Genomic DNA, 17,537 nt, shown 5'->3' with positions numbered 1-17,537 from the left:
GGAAAGATTTGGAGCAGAACATGGCTAGGGAGGGCATTCATTCTTTATATGGCTTTAACAGCACAATACATACGCTAACAAACTTAAACAAAGGCTTTGTTTAAGTTTGTTAGCATATGTATTGTGCTGTTAAGTTGGTCAGGAGTCCTCAGGAGGGGTGAGGGGACGGAAGGTGTTTAAACTGTGTTTTTTATTCTGTTTCTCCCCATTGGTCTGAATTATCCATGACATCCAAACTGCATCACATCAAGTCCAAATCATTAGAGGAATGCCTCTGCTTGCACTAACCAGAGGATGTTTGGATTCTGATGTCAGCCCAGTTCTGCAGCTTGACAGGAATCAGGTGTTGTCCCCACTGTACATAAAATTCTTCTTTGCAGCCAAACTAGTCTAACATGCCTTTTGTTAACTGGAACTGGAGCAACAAAACAAAGAAAATAAATGCCTCATTTTCCGGCTTTGTGGGTGAGAGAACAATAAGTGAAGATTATAATGCTGGAAACTGACAGGCTTCAACCAGCTGCCTCAGGAATCTGCCAAGAACTTTGCTGAAAATATGTTCCTCATCTTAGCAACGGAGCTGACTTATCACACATCTGCTCACCTTTATTCGAATGCAGCTCTTGATCTGAGAGCTCAGGCATTGTCAGTTTCATCCAGAACAATTTACAAACTTGGAACCTAGTTCTGTAAACCCTTAATAATTTGATCAATCCCATTGAAGACAAATGGGACTATTTGCATGACTGTGGACCACTTTTGTGGTAAGAGTTTCAGGAGTCTGTTCTGTTCCTATAAAGGAAGTTGAATCTCCCATTGAAATGCAATGATTGGGTACAATACTGTAATGCAGTTTAGGATACAGTTCTACTTAAAATTTGTCTTTTAATAAGTTATACATATGCTGAAATGGCTCCTCACCTAACTCCCATATTCCATATAAAGAGACTGAAATACTACACATTTGCGGGGAAAGTGAGTAGTTAAGCATGTTGATGTTTGTCTATACAAACACCCATTTCATCACTGTACTGGAAAATATAGCTGAACTTAAACTTTCTTCAAATTCCCTAGAAAATTAACAGCCCCAATTGTTTTCTGTGTTAATCAGTGTGTACCTGAAAAAATTACATGCCTTCTAAGAGAAAAGAATCAGTCCACACTTAAAAAAAAATTCCTTCCAACTGGTGTTCAGAAGAATGCTACAAGACACATATATAGCCTCATGAGCAGAGGGCGGAGAGGATACCCTTTTATGACCAGCAAAAAAAATAATAATAATAAAATCTCAAAGAGGCAGAGGTTCACAGATTTGCAAACCTAAAAACCTGTGTCATGCTTTAAACCACCTCAGCACATACTAGATGTATGAATATTAAAAAGTTTACTGCAAAGGAACACTGAAGCCCATTAACCTGAATGTGTGCTAGCCAGTATCCCCTCACTGACTAAAGGTGCAGTCACACCTGAACAGCTAAAAATTAACCTTGCCCTTTTAGGCTCCATCTCTGTTGTTACATAACAGATAACGAAACTCCAGTGGGGTGCTGGCACATGGTGCTGGCACATAGCGTCTCAGGTATGTGGTATGATTTTTCAGAATCTCTTTTGGGAATAGTCATCTACGGGAAATAGCTGGTACTTATGATTATGCTATTTGTGTGCATGTGTATTCATCTTGGTATCTGAAGTTATGAATATTAACTATGTTTACTACATGCTTGCTCCTGTGGTAACGCCCACAAGATATTTAGCCAACACATGAAGGGTCAAGTCAAATTGAATGGCCCACTAAGGAACACTTAGCTCACAGTGGTCCCTGGAAAACGCCTGTCTACACTTAATGGGCTTTTTGTGAACATTCTAACTAGAATATGGGTGGGGGTGATGGACATGTAACTTGCCCATGTGACTCCAAACACCATCTTTCACAGTGAGAACAGATTTTCCTTTACCAGCAGAAGCTAAAAGGCCCTGGCCTGGAAACATCTCCATTTTGCCTCTTTCCTGCTCTGACCTCTTTCCTGCTCCAGCCTCTGGACTATGAACATCTACTGATGGGAGCATTCTAACCAAGGACTGAGGACTCTAAGGTAATCTTGAGCCTTCATATTTCCTTGATCCTTTGCAGATGGACTTACGAGTTGGATATGGTACAAAGACTGTTCTAGCCTCATTGATTGCTGATTTCTCCCTTGCAATGGACAAAGATCAGATGTCTGCGGACTTTCTCATATGAGTCAGCAGCCTTTGATACTATGTTATAAGCAAGATAGCCCTTGCCTGAGTGGTTTTGTTCTTTCCTCTCCAAATGTCAAAGCCTGTTCCCATTGAACTCAACAGCAAAACTTCTTTTGATTTCAGTGGGAACAGGATTTGCCCCCAAGAGATCAGAGAATGTGATTTTGATCAATTGCTTATCTGTCCAGAGACAGTTGTCATGCGCAGTCTGCCAGGTAGATTTTGATTGCCCCTCCTGTATGTCATGCTGAGGAAAATAATAAAACAATTTGGGTTGTAGTTCTATCAAGATGCACGTGGCACACAGTTCTATGCCTCTTTTCCATCAAACCCAGATGGCGCAGCATCTTTGCTTTCCTAGTGCCTGGCAGAGAGCAATACTTAGGCCTTGTCTACACTGCCACTTTACAGCGCTGAAACGTTCTCGCTCGGGGTGTGAAAAAATACACCCTGGAGTGATGCACGTTTCAGCGCTGTAAAGTGGCAGTGTAGACAGTGCACCAGCGCTGGAAGCTACTTCCCTCGGGGGGAGGAGGGGGCTCGCTTACAGCTCTCTTCCAGCACTGGTGCCGCGACTACACAGCCACGTTGAAGCGCTGCCATGGCAGCGCTTTAACGTTGGTAGTGAAGACATACCCTTAGATAAAGGTAAGCTGGCAGAAGCTTAGTTTGGACATAAGGGAGGCACTGATAGTGTGTTAAGGGAAAGTGGGGTGATTGTCCTTCCCATCCTTCTTTCATTTAAGAAGTTTTCAATTTGGGATGCTGCTGGATCCTCAATGACACCTGGAAGTACAGGTGGCACCAGGGGCCCAAAGCATCATTTTACAACTGCATCAGTTAAACATCTGCATCTGTAAAATTTTAGACGGGTAAGGGAGGTGTTGGAGGGGACAAGGAGAGCATGGAGGGGGCGGGGAGGAGTCACATGGGGAGGTCACGTGTCCCCCCTTGTGTCCGCTGATAAGCTGTCCCTCTGCAGCGAGGGCGGGTGCTGATTAGTTACACGTTCCCTGCACACAGAATTTGAGTGGCATGGAGCTGCTTGAAATAGCTTTATTCTCATACAGCCAGTGAGGTAACGCTGGGTTGTATATAGAACAACCAGAAGGTTTTAAAGCTTCATTTTACTTCACAGAGACTACTTGGGATTTTCTGCTTAACAACCAACTTCTCTCCAGCAGCATCTGTATTGAGTGACCAAAAAGTGCAAACACTTTTCATTTGGTGAATTTCAAAGAAAATGGCTGAGTAACACATTGGGTAGGTCTCATGGTTCTGGAATGTTAAAAAGCAGGACTGCTGAAAGTATTAGGTGTGTTCCTGTGTGGGTACAATAGAACCTCACTAATTCACGCTAAAAACGGTGAGATCCTTTGCTAGAGTTTGGAAATTAGCGAGTAAGCCAACAAGCATACTTTAAATGATCAAGATACATCAAAATCAAATAGATTGAAAAATGTATTTTATTCATTTATTTTGACAGATTTTCATTTGTATCTAAAATGTTCTGTAATATGCTAGTGGATGTTGTGGATATAGTCTGCAAAATCATGTCTCTACAAAGTGCAAAGGTCTGACAATAGTACTATTTAAAATTGACTTTTTTTTGCACTTATTCAGAGAATTCAGCTTTGTCTGGAGGTTCCACATAAAGTGCTCAGAACTGCTTTGGTTTTTGTATATGGTTATGTAAGCTATCTGCAGAGGAATCATAGAATATCAGGGTTGGAAGGGACCTCAGGAGGTCATCTAGTCCAACCCCCTGCACAAAGCAGGACCAATCCCCCGACAGATTTTTGCCCCAGATCCCTAAATGGCCCCCTCAAGGATTGAACTCACAACCCTGGGTTTAGCAGGCCAATGCTCAAGAGAGAGCTTCAGAGCAGACTGATTGTGATAGTAGTAATGACTGAACAAGGGCTGTATGTGCAATGCAAAACCAACACAATTCCAAACACTAGTTCAAGTTGAAAGGGAGTCTGAGATTATGTTCAGTAACTCTAAGTAGATGCTGAGCTTTTCCAGTTCAGCGTGAAAAGGTATTAAGGAGACTTGTTGGTTTTACATAGCACAGGGGAGCTTTGGGAAATAAAGATACTTGCTTCATTTGCTTTCATTTCACATGCACTTTCTCTTGTTCAGTCTGCCTGCTAAACTCATCAGTGGGGGAGTTGCAGGGATCATTGGCGTTACCTCTGTTTTTCCAGTTGATCTGACTAAAACCAGGTTACAGAACCAGAGGAGAGGACAGCAAGCATACAAAAGCATGTAAGTGAACTTTGGAAATGAATTCTGAAGACAGCAGAGTTTGTATGTGTATGCCGGAGACACTGCCACCAACAAGAAGTTTGTGGAATACAAGCCCTTTCAAGAAATGTTAGAAACTGTGTTAACATTTAGCCTCTTTTGAAATTCATAATTTAGTTAAGCAAAGGGGGACACACCACTATATTAGTGTCATGCTGGGTATTCATTAGACCACGGGTCTCAAACACGCGGCCCGCGGGGTGATTTTCTGCGGCCCGCGAGCCCCTCGCAGCCCCCCGCCCTCCCCCAGTGTTTACCAGAGCGGCGGCCGGACGTGCACCGGGAGCAGGGCATGCTCCCTGCCTGCCTGCCTGCCCTGCCCTGTGCAGCTCCGGGAAGAGGCTGGAACGTGGGGAAGGGGGGGCAGAGGGGCTGTGTGTGGCTGTTACTTTAGGCAGCGCCCCCAGCAGCTCCCATTGGCCGGGAACGGGGATCCGCGGTCAATGGGAGCTGCTGGAGGCAGTGCCTCAAGCAACAGAAACGCACAGCCCCTCCGCCCCCCCTTCCCCACGTTCCAGCCTCTTGCGGGGTCAGGGCAGGCAGGCAGGGAGGTACATGCTGGGCCAGATCCTGCCCCCCGAACCCCTCCTGCAGTCGAACCCCCTGCCCTGAGCCCCCTGCTGCACCCTGCACCCCCCCCCCCTCCCGCACCCCCCCCCCCTCCCCCCCCCCCCACCCCGCCCCCCCCCTGCACCCCGACCCCCTGCCATACCCTGCACCCTGACCCCCTGCCTCATCCCGCACCCCTCCTGCATCCCAACCCACTGCCCTGAGCCCCATACCACACCCCTCCTGCGCCCCAACCCCCTGCCGTACCCTGCACCCCTCCTGCACCCTGACCCCTGCCCTGAGCCCCCTGCCGCACCCTGCACCCCGACCCCCTGCCCTGAACCCCCTGCCTCACCCCACATGCCTCCTGCACCCTGACCCCCTGCCTTGAGCCCTCTACTGCACCCCACACTCCTCTTGCACCCCAACCCCCTGCCGTGAGCCCCCTGCTGCACCCTGCACCCTGACCCCTTGCTGTACCCCTCACCCCTCCTGCACCCCACACCCCAACTCCCTGCCCTGAGCCCCCACCACACCCCACACCCCTCCTGCACCCCCTGGGGGCAGGGAGGGGGCAGAGTTGGGGTGGGGATTTCGGGGAAGGGCTTGGAATGGGGGCAGGGAAGGGGTGGGAAGAGGCAGGGCAGGGGCGGGGCCTCATGGAAGGGGTGGAGTGGGGGTGGGGCCGAGGGCGGCGGGGCGGGGGAGGTGTCAGTAATGCGGCCCTCGGGCCAATGTACTCGTCCTCATGTGGCCCTCATGGTCATTTGAGTTTGAGACCCCTGCATTAGACTTTGTTGCCTTCCTAATTTGTTGCCTCCCGTATTGACCCGTCACAGGTGCTTCTACATCAAACATGTGGCTGCACTGCAGTAGTTTGGTATACACCTTCAGTCTTTTGAATCTTTTTGTGCTGAGACTCTCATTTTCTGTTGCTGCCAAAGCCCTGGTGTCAGCAAGTTAAGCGGCTCATGAAACAGGCACTTTTGTGCTGAGATGACACAGGCTTGGCTGTGTAAACTCTTTCATGAGGATGCAGCTTCCTCTAATGATGGATTAGTTTTTCCTTTGGAATTTCCACTTTTAATATTAATAACTGGAATAAGTAAATATATGGATACTCTCCAAAAGTTTATAGGCTATGTTTAAATCTTTGACAGATGAATTCAAATTACTGTGTTTTGTCTTGGTCAGGCTGGATTGTCTAGTTAAGACACTGCGCTCAGAGGGCTATTTCGGGATGTACAGAGGTAAGACTTTTTTTCCTGTTTCGTAGCTAGTTATAGGTAACTCTGTAACACATAATCACAGTGATTCTCATTCTTTTTCACCAACATTTTCACAATGTTTTGGGTTCCCAACATCATACACCATGGACCAGTATTTCAGAGGTATTAATATCAATCGGAGTTGCAGGTACTCAGCAGCTATGAAAATCAGACCCAACATGTCTAAAGCTGGGTACCCAACATTAGAGGCCACTTTTGAAAAGTTGGCCCTTTATCTTCAGGACATAAGAGTGGAACAATACCAACCACTAGAAAAAAATCTCATAAAACTGGAAGTTTTTAGAGTGTTTTTTAAATTGTTGTTATTGTTATTATACATTTTATCCAAACTTTCTATTGTTTCCATGCTCTGATGTGCAAGTGCTGGTAGCCAGATGGCAAGCAAGGAACTCAGTTATGGGCACAAAGCAGTTAGTTAAAAGCAGCTGTTAAAAGTTAGTTAAAAGCAGCTGAGGGATCCAGTTTTCAGGTCTCGTCTGGATTTGTGAGAGGCCTAATATATCGAATGTAATCATGATATCCATACCTAAGAGGAGGCCAATTAAAGTTTAAGGACACACTCACTACAGCAAGGGTTTTGACTCTGCCAAGTAGTATATGAGGGTCCTTTATGTACTGCATATACCATGCCTTTCTATCAGTTCATGTCCAGGGAAGGATTCACATCCAGGATTGGGATGTGTTAGAGAGGGAGATGGGTATGCCAGGATCCTCTATAAATCCACTTTTATCAAATTGGAAAGTTAGTTCCTAAGGTAGCTACTTTTTGTTCACAGGTTCACTATACCTAAAGAATGTTCCCCTCTGATAAATCTACTTCAAGAGAGTTTAGTTTTTAGGAGCCAAAACCGCATAGTGCAGAAATCTTTGCCAAGGAAAAGAAGCTTTCAGAGCATGTGAATGGAGATTAAACAATAAATGATCCCTTAACACAAAAGCCAGCATTTTAATATGGAATTTAAGAAAAATATAAAGGCAGACATCCTAATTATTTTCCCTCAGTGACTTTTACTGCTAATATCTAGGCAAAGTAGAATGTTTTTTGTAGCATCTGTGTTTTTCATAATGCACACCTTGGCCCCTGTGAATTTTGAAGGCTAGTCAATCTGGTCAAGCCACAATGGAACGTTTAATGGTTTTGAAGTGCTGCTTACCATTGTAAACAGGCATAGTTCCATTTTTTTCCTATCTGTAGACACTGCCTAGCTTTAGGTGTTTACTTTCTCAGTAAAGAATTTTTCCCTTAACTTCGATATAAATTCTTTCTCTGCCAAACATCTGTTTTAAAGGCTCATCGATATTGGGAGAGTTCCCACTGTATATTGGATTCCCAACAAGGAATCTTGACACTATGGATGTTTAACAAAAACATCCAGTCTCACCTTTCCAGCAATGGAAGGTTCCCTTTAATTTGGGATAGATTCTAAAAGTTTTAATGGGTTGTTATAGCTTTTAATCTAACATTTAAAATAATTTCTCACACCCACTAAGGCTGCATAGTGGTGAGGAGCCAAAATAAAGGAGTTTGTTAGATAATCTAATTTGTGCTACGTATTGCTGGTATTTAGCAAAGTAAGTGAATTTTACAGATCTTTAGTGTGGCAAATGAAAAATTATCCAACAAAATGTACTGGTTTTTATTGCAGCCATTTTACAAACTATTAATGTCATTTGTTTCAGTGTTGGGCAAATTCAGAGTTCTCTCTCACATGTGTGTGACCCATGCTGCTTAAGTGTATTAACCAGGGGTAGGCAACCTATGGCACATGTGCCAAGGGTGGCATGCGAGCTGATTTTCAGTGGCACTCACACTGCCCAGGTCCTGGCCACCGGTCCGGGGGGCTCTGCATTTTAATTTAATCTTAAATGAAGCTTCTTAAACATTTTAAAAACCTTATTTACTTTACATACAACAATAGTTTAGTTATATATTATAGACTTAGAGAAAGAGACCTTTTAAAAACGTTAAAATGTATTACCGGCACGCGAAACCTTAAATTAGAGTGAATAAATGAAGACTCGGCACACCACTTCTGAAAGGTGGCCGACCGCTGCGCTACACCATGCCAGCATACCAGGTTTTCAAGCAGTTTTCAGACCCGTGGATTTTAGTGCACTTGGACAAGGGTAAGGAGCTGATTTTGGGGCAGGCTGAATTCTTGGAGCCCCAGAAGCAAACGTCTCGGAAATTGCACCACAAGGGGCAAGGGCTGCAATGTGCAATGTAAAGGGTGGGGGACAGGGTTTGGGGAGGGCATGGCTCTGCTCCATAGAGCACACGCACTGTCTGCTTCACAATGGATTGGCTGAAGATGCTATTTAAGACCCACCTCTTCCCTTCTTAGCAGCCTGACCCCCCTCTCTCTCACAGGCGCATTGCAGGCAGGGAGCTGGGTTCAAGGCTCTTTGCCTTCCCATGAGCCCCCACACCCACCCGCTCCCAGGAGCCTCCCTCAGCACTTGAGAGAGGAGAAGCTCCCTGCAGTCCCCTAGAAACAGGAGCCCCTGCCTTCCCCCCATGACCCATGCACTCCCAGGAGCCTCAGCCCCCCACTGCCTCTGCCTCCCACCCCCATCCCACTCCTTACCCCCCTGCTGCTGAGCCTTGGGCCCAGCCAGCCTGCTGCCAAGATCCCGGTGCCAAGAGGAGCAGGAACCTCAGCTGCTGCAGTTTTGGCACCTTGGGGCCCCAGCACTTAAAGTGGGCCCCGGATGCCATGCTGCCCATGCTCCTGGCCACGTGGCCTGTGTGCCAGAGTAGGGAGATTGCTGTACGACTCCCCATTGCAGCCGTGCACACCTGCAGCTTACAGTTTCAATGTGCCAGTGTTTAACAAGGGATATATTGCAACCAGCAAGGCAGTAGAAAAACCAGCCCAGCCACGACTAGGTGGCAACCCCAACACATGCTTAAAAGTGGCTGGGCGTGGGTGGGCCCCCAGCTCCAGGGCCTCTACACTCTACTCGGTTCCTTGTTATGCTAGCGCAGGTTTCAATCCACACTCCCTAGATGGGTGGATTTTAGTGGACTTTGCTTATTAACGTCTACTCCTTATTGGAGGGCCGTAGGTGAGGAACATTTGACCACAACACGCACTGCTAGCTCATCCCCCAACCCTGGTGTGGCACCACAGATAAGCCTGCACCAAGCTTTCCTTCTTCATTGGGGGAAAAAGGGCTGTACAAAATTCCATTGTTTGGGCTACTGCCCCACTGTAATGAGGTGCAAACCATCACCGCAGAAAACAAATCACAAGACTTCTGATTCCTGATGTGATGGGCACCATGGTGAAAACCAGCTCAGTTAAGGGCTTGTCTACACTCAAAAGCGGGGCCACGTTAACTAGTCCAGTGCAGTTAACGAAGCAACACCCGGCTCCATAAGCTCTTCCCCCAAGCCCAGCGTGGCTGCAGCAATATCAGCATGAACGTTTAGTCTGGTTTAGGAAGCAAAATGAGCTGTGTGGCTAGCCAACACCTTGGGACTGATAAACTTGCACGCACACTAGGGCTCAATCCAGTGTAGCTACAGGGGTAAAATAATTACAGCCCAACTGACAGTTATCCCTGGATACCTTCTCTAGAGCAGAGCAGGCCTAAGCCTTTGCCAATAAACTCCAGGCAACAGTGTGGGAGGGGACTGGGCAGAGCCTGGCGAGAAGACACAATACTTTGGCCCAGTGGCTTTGCCTTTGATACAGTGTGTTGGTACTGGAGCCAGCTGATGTAACTGAAATGATAGGGCAGGGGTTCTCAAACTGGGGGGTCAGGACCCCTCAGGGGGTCACAAGGTCATTACATGGGGGGGTTACAAGCTGTCAACCTCCACCCCAAGCCCCACTTGGATCCAGCATTTATAATGGTGTTAAATATATTAAAAAGTGTGTTTAATTTATTGGCGGGGGGTCACACTCAGAGGCTTGTGATGTGAAAGGGGTCACCAGTAAAAAAGTTTGAGACCCACTGTGATAGGGTATGTCTACATAGGGGGTAGGGTTTAATCCGAAGCATTCAAAGTCAAAGAATAAATCTAACATTGCAAACAGTCTCCTTGATGACTGGACTGTGATGTGTAAGCAGAGCCTGTCACCTTGCTGGTGAGTTTCATGACATTGCACGAGCAGTGAGAGTAGGGCCTGGCACCCATGCTGCAATACCAGAATTCAAAGCAGATCACAAGCAAACAGAGTCACTCATGTTCTTGTATGTTGCTCGTGCAAAGCAAACAGGATGCTACTGTGGAGCTTGGACTCAGGTTGCATTGATGTGCCCAAAATATTGCTCTGTTCTTGGAGCTGGGAATGGACATTGTGCCTTATGCGGCCAGTGGATGTGAATCCACTTCAGCTTTCAGTGGCGTGGGAAAAGATGGCTGAACACAGCAGCTGAGCACCCAGAGAAGTGGGTGGAGACGGAGTTTAGAGCTCTTCTCTCCACACCCACCCCTGCAGGTGTGCAGAGGAAAGGGAGCTCCACAGTGCCTCTCACACACCCATAGACACCTCAACACCATACAAAACCAGTGGGGGGAAGGCAGCAGAAGCCTGCTGTCTGCCCCCATCCCAGTGATTAGGGACCTGATGTGGGAGACCATGGGTCACTTCCCCCCCCCCCATCTGCTTGATGAGCAGAAAGTCTATAAAAGGGGGTCTGGCATCTCTCAAGCGAGTGCCTTAATTGCTGAGATAAAGGATAGGCTGGTGTGGGCTGCTCTTTTTGACGCTGTTCCACTTCAATTGTATGACTTGTGTGAAGCAATAGCAAAGCACAAGAAGCCTGCTACCGAATGGTAGTTAGGGTAGCTCTGCCGGGCAGTTGAACACCCTGGTTCAATTGCCACCTCTGCTGGCCGAGGAGAAGGGCTTTCGACGGGGAATGCCCAGCTGCTTGAAGCTGTTCCGGTTTAATGAACTATGAATTGGGCCAGTGAAAGGCTCAGAATTGCTTGATAGGCTGCTGACCTCAAAAGTGCAAGAGCTTATTCCAACACCTCTCTCAGCCGGTTAAGAATGGACCTGGGGTCTCCCACTGCCTGGGTGGGTAGCCTAGCCACGGGGGACAAGAGAGTGATTTCTTTTTTAATGTAGCTCAAGGAATATTTAAATAAAACAGCCCCACAGGCAGCTGATACACATTGTAAACCCCTTGCTTACAGCAAGGATTGAACCAGGTACTCTAACAGCCCATACAAGAGCCCCAACCACTACACCACAGAAGGCATCTCTTTTGGGAAGTGTCCTTTGGCCCAATTCATAGTTAATTATAGTGGAAGAGCGTCAAGAGAAAAGGGTATTTCTCACAAGGAGTAATTGAACCTGGAGCTTCCACCCCCCCAAGTAGAGTACTCTAACCACTAAACCACACAGGGCTTCTCAAATTATACTTGGCCCAGTTAATAGTTAATTACAACAATTTCAAGAGAAAAAGCTCACTCAACTCCCTGCCCCAGAGCGGGAGGAATTGACCCACAGGTTCCAACAGCCCAGGTTAGTACCCAAATCCCCCTATCATTGAGGGCTTCTTACACCTGACTTCTGCTTTGGCTGTTACTAGTTCATTAAAGTGGAACAGATTATCTGCCTTGGTCTTACCTTACTTCCAGAGGTAAGACCCAGGCAGTCCCACATCAGGTAGTCCCGCTGAAATAAATGGAGGCCAGCTTCTCTCGAACTCTGAACATGTGTACAGAAGGGCACAAAATTAGTAAAGTTTTAAAAACTGAACTAATATGTTCATAACAATGTAATATTACAATAGCCTGTTAGGTTGCAAACACACTTGTAATGTTTGGCCATCATTACACAGCAGCTAGAAGCATAAAACATGTATGGTGGAGGAAAATGAAGAAAACTTCTTCTCATAGGGTAGACATGGCTTTTTCTGCCAGTTTTATTAATCTTAACTTTTCCCCCTTGCTTTGAACAGAACTGAAAGTAACTCAGCTGTTTAACAAAACTGCTAGTTATATACAGCACCTTATGCTGTCCAAGATGTTAAGTAGCAGATGCAGCACAGTGTTGGGTATAGTGCCAGGTAATTAACTTGTTGATTGGAAGAAGTTACTACCTTTTAGACTCTGCATTGGAATAAGGTTGCAGATGATGAGATTGGCAGTGAGGTATTCTGTTGCTCCTGTATGATTTGTGGTCTAAACCGAGATTGCTATACCATAATCTTTTTGTCTCCATTTTAGAACGGGACTGACCATATCCAGAGAGATGGTGGCAGGCTGTGGTGCTGGAACATGCCAGGTCATCATCACCACTCCCATGGAGATGCTGAAAATCCAACTACAGGAATCAGGGAGAGTAGGTAATTGAGCACTTACCCCCCTCATTTACAACGTGCTTGGCTTTGAGTGTCAATTTCTGGGTGCTAATGTGTCTGTGCTAAAGAGCCACATTTTCATTTACACACAGATCTCTGAAGTCATGAATGATGGAGCTGTTAATATTATTTCAGGTTTTAGCTCTCACTGCCTGAGAGCAACAATCAGTGCAGATCAATCTTTGTACTGTATAACACTTTGGCCCCAGGGGAATGGAGGACAAAGAGGAATCTTGTACTGATCTTCTGTCAGTCTGTTGTGGCTGATTGGGTGTGGTAATATAGAACTGGCAATGTCTTGTCAGGTAGGAGCACCGTTCAGTGGTTGGGAAAGATCAGCGAGAAGTAGCAGCTTTGGTATGAAACTTCTTGAGTGCAGGCCAGTTCTTGTAAGAAGGTGATTTGGGTGGTGGCCATGACCAGATTCTCCAGCCTCATCTGAACTGAGGATGAAGAACTAGATCTGAAACTTCAGGAAGAGTGCCGGGAAATAAGTAAGCTTGACATTTCCGGCTTCATTTCAGCATCTCAACAGCTTGTGAGTGGAATCCACTGTTCAAGTTCTGGCTGCAAACTTGTAGCTGTCAGCTCTCCCCTGACTAGAGCATACAACATTGGACCTGCTGCACTTACAAACAGATTATCTGCTACACACATAGCAGATGCACTTCTGCATACGCAAGGCATTAAGGGACTCTACAGGGGTCTTGGAGACATTTTATTGAGGTGGTAATGGTACATTTCTCATTTTCTCCTTTCATTGGTGAGAACTGCTGATCAAGGGGTGTTATGTAAATATGGTGTCTTCTTTTCTCAGGGATGTTTCCTGCTCCATCATCTACTTTCCATTATTTGCACATTGGAACAGAGGAGGACAGGAGTCTCTGGATGACAGAGCCCCATTTTATCTGTTATTTCTAGCTGGTTATGTGGCTGGCTCTGTGGCAGCAGTCTGTGTCAATCCGTGTGATGGTAAGAGGCTTTTTATAACACGTTTGGAATCCACATAGGGACCGTCACTTGAAGAACAATCCCCTTCATGTCTGTGCTGTGAGATAGGCACCTCAACAGCTGTACCATAGAGTAGTGAAGAGGTGTTTTTGAGGAGGGTGGCTGTATCAATGGGACCTTAAAAACAGTCCTCGAGTGCTGTTACGATGTCCCAACAAAGAATGCTGATGGCTCCAGGAAAGCTCAATGGAAATTAAAGGTCAATATATGCTACTTCACACAGACATGAATGAAACTTCCTATTGATTTGGAAAGGAGGAGGAATATCTTGGTAGGTGTATTATAGTCTTTTTGCCTTTTTTGAAGCATTAAGTGTTGGCTATTGCAGAAGGCAAGACTGAACAGACCAATGGTCTGATCAGTGTTGCAGTCCGTATGTTCTCGTACAATACAAATAACTGTTCAGTGTTCAACCAGGTCAGTGGAAATACGTGGCACATTTTTAGGCTAGAAGGGGAGTCAAACAGCATTTAACACACTTGCCTTCATCTTTCTGGGTATGGGGCAGAGGAGATCATTCTGGTCTCTGCTGTCTACTAAAATAAAGCAAGAAAAATCTTAGTATGGATAACTGACAAGATGTGTGTCTTCAAAGAGCATTCAGGGGTCCTTTCCTGGCCCTGCCTGTATAAATCTGTTCAAGCCAACACTATGCTTTACCATGGAACATTTTGATTTTCCAATAATAAAGACACGGCTCCAGTCACTAACCAAAGGAACAAGTGAGGACAGCTACAGCGGACTAGTTGACTGTGTAAGGTAACAAATGAAGAATGATGATGGACAATATTTTTCAGAAGTGACTAATTAGGGGTTTGTATGACTTGGGCAGCCTTGAAAATTGTACTCTTTGTGGCTTTGAGTCATTTTGTGTAATTGTGGAGATCAGTAAGTTCTTAATGGTGAACTAGTTTTGTAGCACTAGGCACACAGCCAGGGAGTTAATATTCCAATTCATTTATAAATGGGATATTTTTTGCTGAATGTGAATTCATTTTTCTTATTTGATAAAACACAAGTAATAACAGTCTTGTCCCTCAGTGCAGAAGTACTGAGAATCAGCCACTGCCTGTATATGAACTGCCTCGGCTCAAACATCATATCACCAACAAAAATGTGGTGATATCCTTCATCATTGTATTGTTGCCACCTAGGTATCGACAGTTGTGTGCACCCATGAGGGAAATGGCACTGGTGAGCTATACAAGTGGGAGCCATTCTTAGCTGACTGCCATGATATAAATGTCAATACACTTTCACCTAGATCAAAGGCATTTAGGTTTCTAAATTCCACTGATTTCAGTGCAGTGGCATGGGGCTGGAAGTCTGTCTTGCCAGTGATCTAAGGACTCCTACCATTAGAATATATTCTTAGCTTTTAATTGATTGTGAAGCATTAGTTCTGAATTAGATAGACATGCTGCTGCCACAAGTTTGCATTTGTGTTTTTTCTCTCTCTTTCATGAAAGCTGAATGTGTATAGGGAAAAACGTTCTGTGTTAAATGACATGTTTGAGAGCCTGGTAACAAAAACAATATATATTGTCTTCTATTTTCAGGAAAATATGATGGAAGGAGGGTCCCTCTGCCTTCCTGAGAGGGGCTGGCTGCAGAGCATTAGTCATTGCTCCTCTCTTTGGTATCCCAAGGGTACGTCTACACTACGAGATTAATTTGAATTTAGATAATTCGAATTTGGGAAACAGATTGTATAAATTCGATTGTGCGCGGCCACACTAAGCACATTAATTCGGTTTTTAACCACATTAATTCGGTGGTGTGCGGCCACACTACCCCATTAATTTTAACCACATTAATTCGGTGGTGTGCGGCCACACTACCCCTAATTCGAATTAATAAAATCGATTTTGGTGCTTCTCCGCTCGTCGGGGTGGAGTACAGAAATCGATTTTAAGCGCCCTTTAATTCGAAGTAACTGGCTCCGTTGTGTGGACGGGTTAAGGATTAATTCGGATTAACGCAGCTAAATCCGAATTAAAGTCGTAGTGTAGACCAGGCCCAAGTCATTTACTTTATTGGAGTAGGGGAGTTCCTTGTTGAGCTTTCCCAATATGGCAGATTTTCATCCTAACTCCTCATGCCATGGACATGTTGGAACAGAACCTGCAAGAATCATCGATATAGAGAGGACCCAAGAAACAAATGGCAACTCAGATTGATTTACTTACATTCTTAGTGAATCTGGGGTTCCCTGAATACACTGTTACTAATCAACTAAAGTTAATGGAAAGTTGGGACAACGTATCCCCTGGGCTGCTGCTCAGTGTTGCACCCCAGCTTGGGGATGCTGTACGTCTCCTTTTCATGGCATTTCCTATTATCCTTTTGCACCAAGAGTCAGACTTGTGACACCAACAACCAGTGCAGTACAGGAGTCTGCATATTGTTAGTGTATGAGAATGTCTCCCAGTGCTAAGGGTTCTAAGAGATATAAATCTCTATATGTGAAACGACCATTGCTGCTTTACTGAATTTTGTGTACTTTTCAGAGGGTAGCGTGATCAGACATTAGGGGTAGTTGATTTGGAACTTCAGTAGGTGGTGGAATTTAATGGGACAGGTTAAAGACTTCAGTCTTACATGGAGGTTAAGGACATGCTGTTGAAGGAATATATGTATATATATATTTAATGAAGGGAACATGAACAACACATTTTCTAATGGGTTTGGAGCCAAGTCTTTCCTCTATTAGCTGCACTTGATTATCCAGCTACCGGACTAGAAAGGTCTGTCTTGGTATTTCTCTTTGTTCTCTGTTCCATCAATGCTGTTTCATTAATTCACTCTTTACAATTAATTGGGAACAGAAGGCTATGGCTTATAAAAAGTCATAGTTTACAACTTGGAGCATTTCCTTGTAAAGAAGGTGGTTGCTTTGGTGACTGCTAAAAACAGAAGCCATTTCAGACCATACATGCATAGTAGGCAAACTATCCTAGATAGGCACTCAGTATGAAATTCATCCTGTACAAGGCCTACTTATGACTTACAATATGGGTTATAGAGTGAGCCCTGAATGGATTTTGAATGCTCATAAACCCTAATTGTTCAGCAGAGACATAGGTGCTACTTGAACTTGTTAGCATAACTCATTCCATACTTGAACTTCTCAGCAATAAAAGACCAGTTCTTCCCTCAAACAAACATACAGTGCAACCACTGAATTTGCTAGGAGCTGCAACCTGAGGATAAAACTGAATCAAGAGTTTTTAACCATGTTAAAATATTACCTTTGATTATATTTAGCCAGTTCTTTTCCTTGGCAGTGAGCTCATGTAATGGCTGATCCCAGTTTTTTCTTTGTTGTTTGCAGAGGAATAAACTGGTCAGTATCTTTGGCCCCTTCCCCAAATCCACTGTGTACAGTCTGCAATTTAAATGTATATGGTGCAAGGAAAGCTTGAAGCCCTCTATGACATTAATGGCAACTTTGTAGAAGCCATCCGTACCCTGTGCCTGCCATACCACCTTGCAGTAAAAGCTAGTGATCCTTTTGTATTAATGAGGCATATTTTTTCTTTGCTGCAGCCCTGCGTGGCCCTCCCACAGTCCTTGGATAAGTGAAAGGAGTGAGATTGGTTTGGGTAGAGGAGAGAAGGGACTGAATGGCCCTCTTCCATCTCTGACTTCTCCAATTCTGTTAATAAAATAGATGTGTGAATGCTAGGGATGTAAAATTCCATAAGTGGGTTCTGCAGCTTTTTTCCCCTGCTGTGAACCACCTGCTAGAAACTACCTAGCCCTGTCACGGCGTGTTTGGTCTGTTTTATTTATAGCTTACCATTGAGC

At 45.1% G+C, this 17,537-nt stretch overlaps 1 pseudogene; it reads left to right on the top strand.

Annotated features, from left to right (window-relative positions):
• The first annotated feature begins 12,393 nt into the window (after positions 1-12,393).
• On the top strand, positions 12,394-15,819 carry LOC112113060 (annotated as a pseudogene).
• Positions 15,820-17,537: the final 1,718 nt, after the last annotated feature.

Source organism: Terrapene carolina, unplaced genomic scaffold, assembly GCF_002925995.2.
Source record: "Terrapene carolina triunguis isolate 2854851 unplaced genomic scaffold, T_m_triunguis-2.0 Scaffold926, whole genome shotgun sequence".
Taxonomy (NCBI): domain Eukaryota; kingdom Metazoa; phylum Chordata; order Testudines; family Emydidae; genus Terrapene; species Terrapene triunguis.
Note: the sequence above shows the minus strand (reverse complement) of the source record. Positions and strands in the feature narration are given on the sequence as shown.